Source organism: Camelina sativa, chromosome 9, assembly GCF_000633955.1.
Source record: "Camelina sativa cultivar DH55 chromosome 9, Cs, whole genome shotgun sequence".
NCBI lineage: Eukaryota > Viridiplantae > Streptophyta > Magnoliopsida > Brassicales > Brassicaceae > Camelina > Camelina sativa.
In genome coordinates, this window is record NC_025693.1 from 13,666,567 (window position 1) to 13,677,659 (window position 11,093).

At 34.0% G+C, this 11,093-nt stretch overlaps 1 pseudogene; it reads left to right on the forward strand.

Moving 5' to 3' along the window:
- LOC104710945 overlaps positions 9,432-11,093 on the forward strand; it is a 4,079-nt pseudogene continuing 2,417 nt past the window's right edge.

The following is an 11,093-nucleotide window of genomic DNA, read 5'->3' on the forward strand; positions in this document are numbered from 1 at the left end:
TTTTTTTTTGACAACAGCATACAAGGGTAAAACAATTGTAAATTAAATTTTAAACTAAGAAAATCTTTTAAATAATTATTACTTTCCAAAAAAAATATTCAATTTCTCTCAATTAATTATGGACGAAAATAACAAATTAATTTTTAAAAAAATTGTTTACTAATCATACTTGAAAACTAAGATTTGATATTATACCATATTATTTCTTTCTAATTATTATATATAGAAGATTTTGTTAAGATTTAATTTTATGATTCTCCATTCACTTTGTTTGATGTTATTTTACAAATTATTTTAAATGATATTATAATACAATAAATATGTATTTTTAAAAATAAATATATGTTACTCAATCTATTTCTTTTAAGGGTTAATAAATTAATAATTTTTATTTCTTTACCGTTTTTAATAAATTTACAAACAAAAACTGTCTCAAAAAAAAATACAACTAAAACATTTAATACTATAATTTAATTATTAGAAGAAAAAAACGTCTAGGTTTTGATATCTCCTAGTAAATATACTTAGAAAAAATATCGTTAAATTGATGCTTGCATCTTACCTTGCAGTAGGTATTTATACGTCTCTGTTAACTTCCACCGAATCCAGACTTCAATATATCCAGATCAATACACAATAGAGAAATAGATGATCTGAAAAACATAATCCATAGATATTTTTAATACAGAAACTCATACATATGTATCAATTACAGTACCCAAATAAAAAAAAAAACAGAATTTGTAGGTTTACCTGACAAGTTGACGTTTGTGAAACAATGAATCTTCCTCTGTAAATTTGTGAAAAACTTCTTATTAGGGGTGTTACGAGATAGCCCAACAATCTATCGATGAAGTAAAGCTATCGACGTCAATATGACAAAACCCTAATCACTAATAATAATAGTCTAAAACTATTGTGAAATAATAAATATATATATAAGAAAAGATGGGGAGGGTTAATAAATAAAAGATGCGGACGTCTATTGACGTCAACGACGTTAACGACAGCAAACACGTATTGACCTTTTTTTGTTTATTTTTGATTTTTGTTTTAATTCAATATTTAGTTTAAATTTAGTCTTACATGTCATGTTTTTATTGGTTAACATTAGAGGAGGTGAAGGATTAGGTTCACCCCTAGGGGTGAACCTAAGTATTGTTCTTTCTTGATGTAGCCATAAAATGATTGTCTTCTAGAATCTTCTTCATCTGATTTTCCTTGAACAAATTCTTGATGAATTATGGATATTTCTAGGATTGCATCGAGAATCTCGGCTCTGCCCTCCTCCTGAGTGGAGAGAACATGTTCACGTCTTTTAGCTATTTCAAAGTGGCTTGCTCCAGCAACTAATGAAACTAAAGACTATTTTTCCAATGTCACAAAATCTTTTGATAGTAACTAATGTTAAATTTCCCAATGTATTCATGAAAGTTTCTTTGACACACCATGATGTAGCCTCTGTCTTCAAGCTCCTATGGATTTATCAACAACGATTTATGTTTTTCCAATCTATCTATGTTTATTGTAGGTTTGTGTTTGATTAGCCTATTTTATCTAACCATTAGATTGATGACCTTCTCCTCTTTATCTCCTTTTGAGATTGAACGAATGGTAACAATTATGTTAGCATAAAAAAAAGGTCTATGACCAACCAATCAAGGTTGAGAAATTAGAATAAAATTAATTTGACATAATTAATAAAATAATAAAAAATTATAAGCACGGTAATATATGAATCTCAAACAATTCAAAGATAATATAAATTAAATAAAACAATCTAAAGTTACAGCAATAAATTTTAAAATACAGTATTAGAAAAAGAAGATGCATATATTAATCTTCCACTGTTTTGGATCAACATTTTAATCTTACCTATTCCAAACCGGAAAAAAAAGTAGAAAGTAGGAGTAGATTTTAGTTTAACAAAATAAGAAAAATTTGTCTTCCCATTAAAAAAGTACCAATAGAACAAAGTTGAAAGCAATATTTTTGAATAAATTATTTTGTTAGATGAATAATATGAGACGATCTATGTTTATATAGAAGTGAGTATTTACATTACATTTTTTAGAATTAATAATTTTCTGCATATTTTCCTTAATCTCTTTTCTATTTTATGAGAAAATTTATTCCAATGAGCTCATTATTTTTTAAAAATTTCTTGCTTCCCACTTTCTTGTAAGACGTACTATCGTTCAACGATAAGAATGCTTTATGTTTAGTTGATCTAGTGTTATATAATCTATGTTGTTATCTTGCATTTGTGTATTCATTTATGCTACCTGTCCTGCAAATTAATAGAAATAATAATAACACCGTGAGAATTTTGTTAATCCCAAAAACCAAAGTTATTATGCATAAGAAACTTTGTTAACACTTCAAAGTCAAAGATTGTGTAGTATGCATTATGAAATTGAGAAACGAAACAAAATTCAAAAAAACGACGACGAAAACACGTGGTAATATCTAGGAATCTTTTTATATAGTTGCTTCGATTAGACAACAAACAAATTCCCTTCGAGACTTGTTCAAGAACAATGATGTGTCAAACAAAAGGTTAATTTACCAAGAAAAACAAATTTAATCGAAATTATTTTGTTTGGTGAAAAATATGTCATCATCTCTTTGCTTATTTAGAGAGGTGTATTTACAATTATTTTCCTTTTATGATTAACAAAGTCTTTTTAATATAATAAGATTACAATTATCTTATGCATCGTTTTATCAAACTTGAAAACTGTGATTTCTGATCGTTAAAATTGACATGTGTCACGATCTGATGAGTTACTAACTTTGATATGTGATTTCTGATGATTTATGATCGTTAAAATTGATATGTGTCACGATCTGATGAGTTACTAACTTTGATATGTGATTTCTAATCGTTAAAATTGACACGTGTCATGATCTGATGAGTTACTAACTTGGATATTTAATCATTAAAACTGATACATGTCACGATCTGGAGATTTTTTAACTTTGACCTTTGATCGTTAAAACTAACACGTGTCACGATCTGGTGAGTTACTAACTTTGAGAACCAAGCTTTATATAATAAGATATATATATATATATATATATATATATATTGATATGATTGTGTTGTAGTTTAATGATTGATTAAATATATTCTAACGAGTGTGTTGTGTACTTAAAAGATAATACAACTGTTATAGTTGTGATTGTGTTGTAGTTTTTCAGCTGTGAGTTTTCTGTAGTTTCTAATGGATATTAGTGTTTATGTTATCACATTGTTATGTGTACTCTTAACAATGCATATGAAGAATGAGAAATATATATGTTTGATTTGAGACAATTTGGTAATCTTAATTTGAAATATATATCTCAACTTGTTAAGAACAGAGAGAAGGGAATGTACATGACAATCCGGGACCACTTGTTATTCTTCAATCTTCTAGAACCCAAAGTCTGTATTTCTCATTAGTCTGAAGAAGAGAGACCTCAACTTTCCCTTATAAATCCAATAAACCAAGCATAAATTTCAAATTGTGATTTGATGAGAAGCTTTATGTCATGAGGCTAAATTAGATCAGTGTAAGGAAAAGTTACTTCAATGCATATAGATTTTGGTTCATGGTGCATGAATGTGGAAATAATCATGGAAGTGTCTCTACCTCCAAGACGAAACCAAGTATCTTCTATTTTCTTTTCTTAATTCTTTCACTTGTTTAAAAATGATGCCATATTTTTCTTTAGAAAAAGAGGGAGAAAAAAAATACTAAGCACTAAATTTGACTGAATTTGCCGATTTCTACAAATTTATTAAGTCTTAGCCTTTATATAAAGATTAAAATATCAAAGACAAGTTATATGACATGAAGGTTTGCAGTCGCATTAATATAAATTTGAAATATCAATATATGAGTGTTACAATACGAGTAAATCATCATTTTGTAATTTTGTATTCATCACCAATATATTATAATATTAGACATATCAAATTACTTTGACTAAATTATGTTTGTGGAAAAAAAATATGCTCTGTAACAAGGATTATTTAAATCCTAATTGCTTTTAAAACAACAATTTTAAAATGATATTTTACTCAACATATATACGTAAAATGGACTGCCTACATTGGTCGACAATGTAACTTTAGTTTTTTCTTCTAAAGTCCTGGAACCAACTCTCTTACAGTCTTACGTACATTAAATGAAAATAATTTTTACTTTGTCAATTCTACTGGGCTTACTTTGTTCAGTCATAACAACCAGTCATATAGTGTACCAGATTACACAGTATTTATGTTAGATCGGTTGGTAAACAACTCACGACTCCAACAAGTAGATCGGCTTTGTTTCACAATTTTCTTGAAGAAAGTTAAAAACTGAATGGAATAAGATGAAAAACAAAATAGGTACGTTCACATAGTCATGGCCGAAACTAGCAACCACTCCTGTTTTTTTATATTTTGATTGTTAATGCACTGGAGGGTTATGAAAGCTTTTGATTCCCTAAATTTTGTTGTATCGAAGAACTCGGTAAATTTTTCATAGCTGTTGGTGAACCGTTGTTCCCTAAAATTATAATCCAATCGGTGGTGAACAATAATATCAAATTCATATATAGCTACAAATGATTTGTACAATGATGAAATGTTAAAAACAAAAATAGTTGTCTATCACATAATAATGCTTTAACTTTGCTTAAAAAACGGACGGTGTGGTTAGGAATGCATGTCTGCATGCATAATGTAAATAGGATAATCGGCGTTGCCTCGATTTTTCTTAAGCATTGATCTTGGCTCCCCACCACACATAGATTTGTTGGTTAAATCTTCCTGGAACATTAGTAAACCATTCACACTAATTCGTTTGACTATATGTTGTTCCATAAAGATCGGTCTATGTAGCCTCCGACTAATTAAATTTAGACATGACAACTAACCGGGACAATTGTCCATTTCGATAAGGCATAGCTTGTGCAATGTGAAGTAGTAAAGGTCATTGTCTGAAATAGTCCAGTGGCGAATGGGGATCTCTTCTTACAAGAAGCTTTGTCCAAAGATTTTTACATTGATTTCCAAATACAAGGTATAGAAAAGTGAGCTTCTTTTCTCCGTTTTATGGTTGATAAAAATCCTATCAAACGAGCATATCCCTCTTCCTCCTAAACAATTAACACTATCTTTATAGTCTCTACTCTACCAAATTGGAAAATCACTGAACTAAATGTTTTAAATTTATCAAGAAAAATATAGTTAGCAAGAAACCGTATTTAAGACTCCTTCATAAAACGTATACATTACATGCATAAACGAGTGTATCATAATAAATATATCTTCTTGTAGTATGTGATGTGCCCCAACGGTTGAGTAATATATCTTCTTTTCGATGATCTAATTTTTGGTCTTTGGATTCTCTGACTATGAAAACAAAATTGTTTAAACTTCTGCAGCACCTCTTTGTATCACTAAGGACAAATTTAACAAAAGCAAAAAAAAAAAATAAGGCCAAAATATAGGGGAAAAAAGACATACGAAAATGATGGCAGGAATAAAGAAACCTGATGATTTAGATGGAACGGTCAGTAAAAGAAAAAGGTGGAGAAGTTTTGGTGGCATGTGATCTGCGAAAATGGGTTTACGTGTTTGATTCAGTTTCTCATTTCGTCTACGTGCTCTACTTACTCTTCACGTGTCTTCGTGCCTTCACGATCGATGCCAATCTACAGTTTGACGGCAAAAAGAGAATCTCTTGATATATATTAAATTTAAAATATCAATCAATGCAATTTAATGCACAAAAATGTTATGATCCATTGAGATAATTGCTGCATTTCTAGTATAGTTGTATTACAGATCTTTGACCCCAAAAAAAAAAAACGAGTTGTATTACAGAAATGAATCAATGATATAACTTTTACATGCACGGATTTATTTTAGCTAGTCCCTGGATGTTCCATTCTTGGGGCCATTTCTTTCGGTTTTCGGGTAATTTGAGTATGAAATATTGATAATCACATATGAACCGAATAAAATTTGGTTCGGCTCGATATAGATACTAAAAGTTGGAACCGAATAAGACTCGAAGACATTTGGTTCCAACGAGCTTTTCGGTTCCGACTTATATAAAATCATAAAACATGGTTAAAACCACTTGAATCCGAACCAAATCAAAAACCGTAGATTTATTGTATTAGTTTCAGATTTTTTGGGTACCATCTGGTTCAAATAATTCTAATTGTTCGGTTTTTATATAGTACACGAGACCAAACTTAATTCCAAATTTTTTTTAGCTTCGGTTTTGTTGTTTAATTCCGGTTAATATTCTCAAGCTTATCAATATGCATAACAAAAGGTGGCCATTAAACATGTGACTCACAGATGCTCCAGGAAGTGTCCCCATTAATCACATATAGTATGAATAGGGCGCTAACCAGGGAGATTACTGAATTAGAGGTTCGCAAAGCTTTATTTGCTATGCAGCTTGAGAAAACACCAGGACCTGATGGGATGACGGTTTTGTTTTTTCAAAGGTTCTGGTCTTCAATAAAGGGCGATTTGGTGGCTTTGGTTAAAAATTTTTTCCGTACAGACCGTTTTGATCCGCAGTTAAATGAAACGAATATTTGCCTAATTTCTAAAAATGAAAGGCCCCAACGGATGACAGAATTTAGGCCGACTAGCCTTTGCAATGTGAGTTATAAGATTATTTCTAAAGTGTTGTGTTTCTGGCTTAAGCGGTTTCTCCCATCTCTTGTTTCAGAAACTCAATCGGCTTTTGTTTCTGGTCGATTAATCATGGATAATATTCTTGTGCCCAGGAAATGTTCCATGGATTAAATACAAATCCACGATGTAAATCGGAGTTTTTGGCCTTCAAGACGGATATGAGTAAAGCATACGACCGTGTTGAGTGGGATTTTCTAGAAGCGGTTATGGCTAAGTTGGGGTTTGATAGAAAATGGATTTTCTGGATTATGTGGTGTGTATCCTCGGTTTCGTATCAAGTCCTTCTAAATGGACAGACCCGGGGCTCTATTAAGCCACAGAGAGGTTTACGTCAGGGGGATCCTTTATCTCCTTATTTGTTTATAATCTGCACAGAGGTTTTAATTGCCAATATTAAGAAGGCTGAAAGAGAAAATAGAATCACGGGTATCAAGTTAGCTCGGGATTGTCCCACTATTTCGCATTTGTTGTATGCTGATGATAGCTTGTTCTTTTGTAAAGCAGAGGCGGCTGAATGTACTACGGTAATAGAAATTATAGGAGATTACGGGATAGCGTCGGGGCAAGAGGTAAATTTGGAAAAATCATCCATCATGTTTGGTAAGAAAGTCCCGCCTGAAATAAGGATTCAATTAAAATCAGTTATGGGTATTTCCAAAGAAGGTGGTATGGGATCGTATTTGGGTATTACTGAGAACCTTCAGGGTTCGAGAACTAAGGTTTTTAGTTACGTCAATGAGCGGTTGGATGATCGCGTGAATGGCTGGTCTGCAAAGTATTTATCGAAAGGTGGAAAGGAAGTTATGATCAAATCGGTAGCTTTGGCTCTTCCAACTCACGTTATGTCTTGTTATAAATTACCACAGGAGCTAACGTCTAAATTAACGAGTGCTATCTCAAAACTCTAGTGGAAATCTAATGATAAGGCAAGAGGTATGCACTGGGTAGCTTGGGATAACCTTTGCAAGGACAAGTGCGAAGGCGGTTTGGGTTTCCGCGGTTTGGAAAAATTCAATGACACAATGCTGGCTAAGCAGTATTGGCGGTTAATTCACTATCCAACATCACTGATGGCTCGGGTTTTGCGAGGTAGATACTTTCGGAATAAACATCCCTTAAAGGCCAAGAAGCCATATTCCCCTTCGTTTGCTTGGAGGAGTATTTACTCAACTAAGGGTTTGGTGGAACATGGATCACGGTGGGCGATAGGTTCGGGCTGTAATGTTTCGGTATGGCGTGATCCTTGGATACCAGATACTCAGCCAAGACCAGCTAATGGTCGAGGGAGATTGTTACATCCCAATTTAATGGTGAATCATTTGATTAATCAAAATACTAAGGAATGGCATATGCCAATTCTTGAGGAGTTCATGGATCCGGCGGATATCCAAATTATTCAATCAATGGAGATCAGTAAATTCTTTAAACCAGATAAACTGATCTGGCACTATACTAAATCAGGGAAATATTTGGTCAAATCGGGTTATCGGCTCGCACGTGAATTAATTAAAGAGATTGAATTTGGACCGACGTGCATGGCCCTTAGGGCACAGACTTGGAAACTTGAGGTTCCTCCGAAGGTTCAACATTTTTTCTGGCAGATCGCCTCCGGCTCCCTCCCTGTGATGGAACGTCTGGCTTCTCGGGATGTTCGGTGCGATACTGTTTGTAAACGATGTGGTTTGGCGGTGGAGACTATAAACCATGCACTTTTTGAGTGCCCTCGATCGCGTCGGATTTGGGATTTGTCCCCAGTTGACATAAGTTCTGGTGGTTTCCCCTATGGCTCAGTTTATTCGAATTTAGATTTTCTATTTTGGCGGGCACCGTCCCAGTCGGACGTTTTGGATATAAGTTTCCGTGTACCATGGTTTGTCTGGTCAATCTGGAAAGATAGAAATAAAAAAGTTCTTTAGGGTACTGAGGCAGAGCCGATTGATGTTATTAATCAGGCGACTAATGATAAATTGTTATGGGAGGAGGCCAAGTCCTTCTCCTCAGATGCCCTAGATCCTTTGGAATTGGAGGTTCGGGATCCTTCTCCTCGGTGTCAGGTTGATGGATCCTGAAAGGCTTCAGATCCCTTTGTAGGGTTAGGCTGGTGGTTTTGCAATAGTGAGGATACAACGATGCTAATGGGAGCACGAAGTCAGCGATGCAGCTCTTCACCCCTACATTTGGAGCTTCAGGCGTTGATTTGGGCGATGGAATCTCTTTTGGCTGCGGGTGTCGACTGTCAGAATTTTGAGACGGACTGTGCAGAATTAATGGCGATGGTGCAGTGTCCTGATGAATGTCCCGCTTTCTCCAATCTGTTGGATGACTTTTGTTTACTTTGATCATCCTTTCCATCCTTCATGCTTTCGAGGATCCCGCGCACGTCTAATATATGGGCAGATTGTCTTGCTTGCTTTTCGAGATTTTTATTTTTTGAAACTTTTTTTGTAAACTCTTACCCTCCGCTTTGGACAACCAACCTTGGAATTATTTTCTAATTTAATGTTTGGTTGACAAAAAAAAAAATAGGTGACTCTATAAAGTTCTTAAGCGATGTCACTTAAGTGAGTAATGATGAATAATAGCAACTAACTATGTGATTACACTGATTAGTATATATGCCAAAAAAAAAGAAGAAGCAAAACTGCATGTAAAAAGGAAGACAAGTGTACTAAAGTGTAACAATATCTTCATGCTTTTCACATCTATTTCTACTAGCTTACAAGTCGTCACCTCGAATATTCCTCCCATCAAACTCAACAAATGTTGAAATTTCCATTATTAGTAAAGTAGTAATACTGTAATAGTAATATATATAGAAAAATGGCGGCGTAATTATATAAGTAGAAACAAATATTAATTCTTCTTCTTCACATTCTCATCTTGGAAATGTCGTGAAGCTTTTGAAGACCCCAATTTTATTTTTTCCTTCTCTGCATTTTACAATATTTGCCATTTATTGCAAAACCAATTTTTTCTCCTAATGAAACGAGATCTTTATTGAGTTAAATGATTTTGGTTTAGCTCATAAAAATAAAACACTTTGTTCGATGCCTCCACTTCTCCGGTTCAGAAAACTATCTTTCTCCGAAGACACCGTCAACCATACAGCCAAACAACAAACCACCACCGAGAAACCAAAACGTCGTCGTGCTGGGAGATGTAGCTGTGTCGACTCATGTTGCTGGGCGATTGGTTATCTCTGTACGGCTTGGTGGCTTCTTCTCTTCCTCTACCACTCAGTTCCTGTCCCGGCTATGCTTCAAGCTCCGGAGTCTCCAGGGACTAGGTTGAGTCGTGACGGTGTTAAGGCGCTTCATCCGGTGGTTCTTGTTCCGGGGATTGTAACCGGCGGGCTTGAGCTTTGGGAAGGCCGTCCTTGTGCCGAAGGGCTCTTCCGTAAACGTCTTTGGGGTGCTAGCTTCACCGAGATTCTTAGAAGGTGACAATTTAGACCGTTATGTTATGCGTCACTCGGTTTGGTTCGATAAACTTAGAGAACCGGGTTGATATTGGTTTTGTTTTTCCGGTTGATATTGGTTTTGTTTTTCCGGTTTAGGGGGTTTACAATCTTGGTTATGGGTGGAGATGGTTCTTTCTATGTGTTCTCTGATTATTTAGCTAGCATCTATAATTTTGGATGATTAATTTATGAATAATTTATTCAATTCTAGATTTGAGAAGGAAATTAATGTCAATGGAAATGGAAACCGTAAGATTTTATTTCTTACAGTAAGTAGAAAATTGTCATAGATCTACAGAATATATTATGTTTCTAAAACATGCAATGACGATAGATTTTGTATTTGTAAAATTACTAATTTTTGAATATCAGTTTCTAACATAGCATTTTAGTTTTCTTTTTATAACATTTCAGATATTTTCGTTTATGGTTTTGATGAATTTTGGAAATAAGATGGATTGTTAAAGTATATATATATATATTTTTTTTTTAAAAAAATTAAATGACTTTTAGGATTAGCATTTCGATTTTCTAAATTCTGACTTAACCCAGTTTGAAGAGTTGACTTGCTCGTTTAATTGTTGTGATTTGATTTTATAGGCCATTGTGCTGGTTGGAGCACTTATCTCTGGACAGTGAGACTGGTCTCGACCCACCCGGAATCCGGGTCCGAGCAGTCCCAGGACTGGTGGCTGCAGACTATTTTGTACCGTGCTACTTTGCTTGGGCAGTTCTCATAGAGAATTTGGCGAAAATTGGATATGAAGGCAAGAACCTTCATATGGCCTCTTATGATTGGAGACTCTCTTTCCATAACACCGAGGTGTGCTCACATTAATTAGCGGACTTGGTAGTATTGATTCCTATATGTCACATTGACACACTAGTATCAATGATAATGATTATAATATAAGACATCACGATGATTACTATATT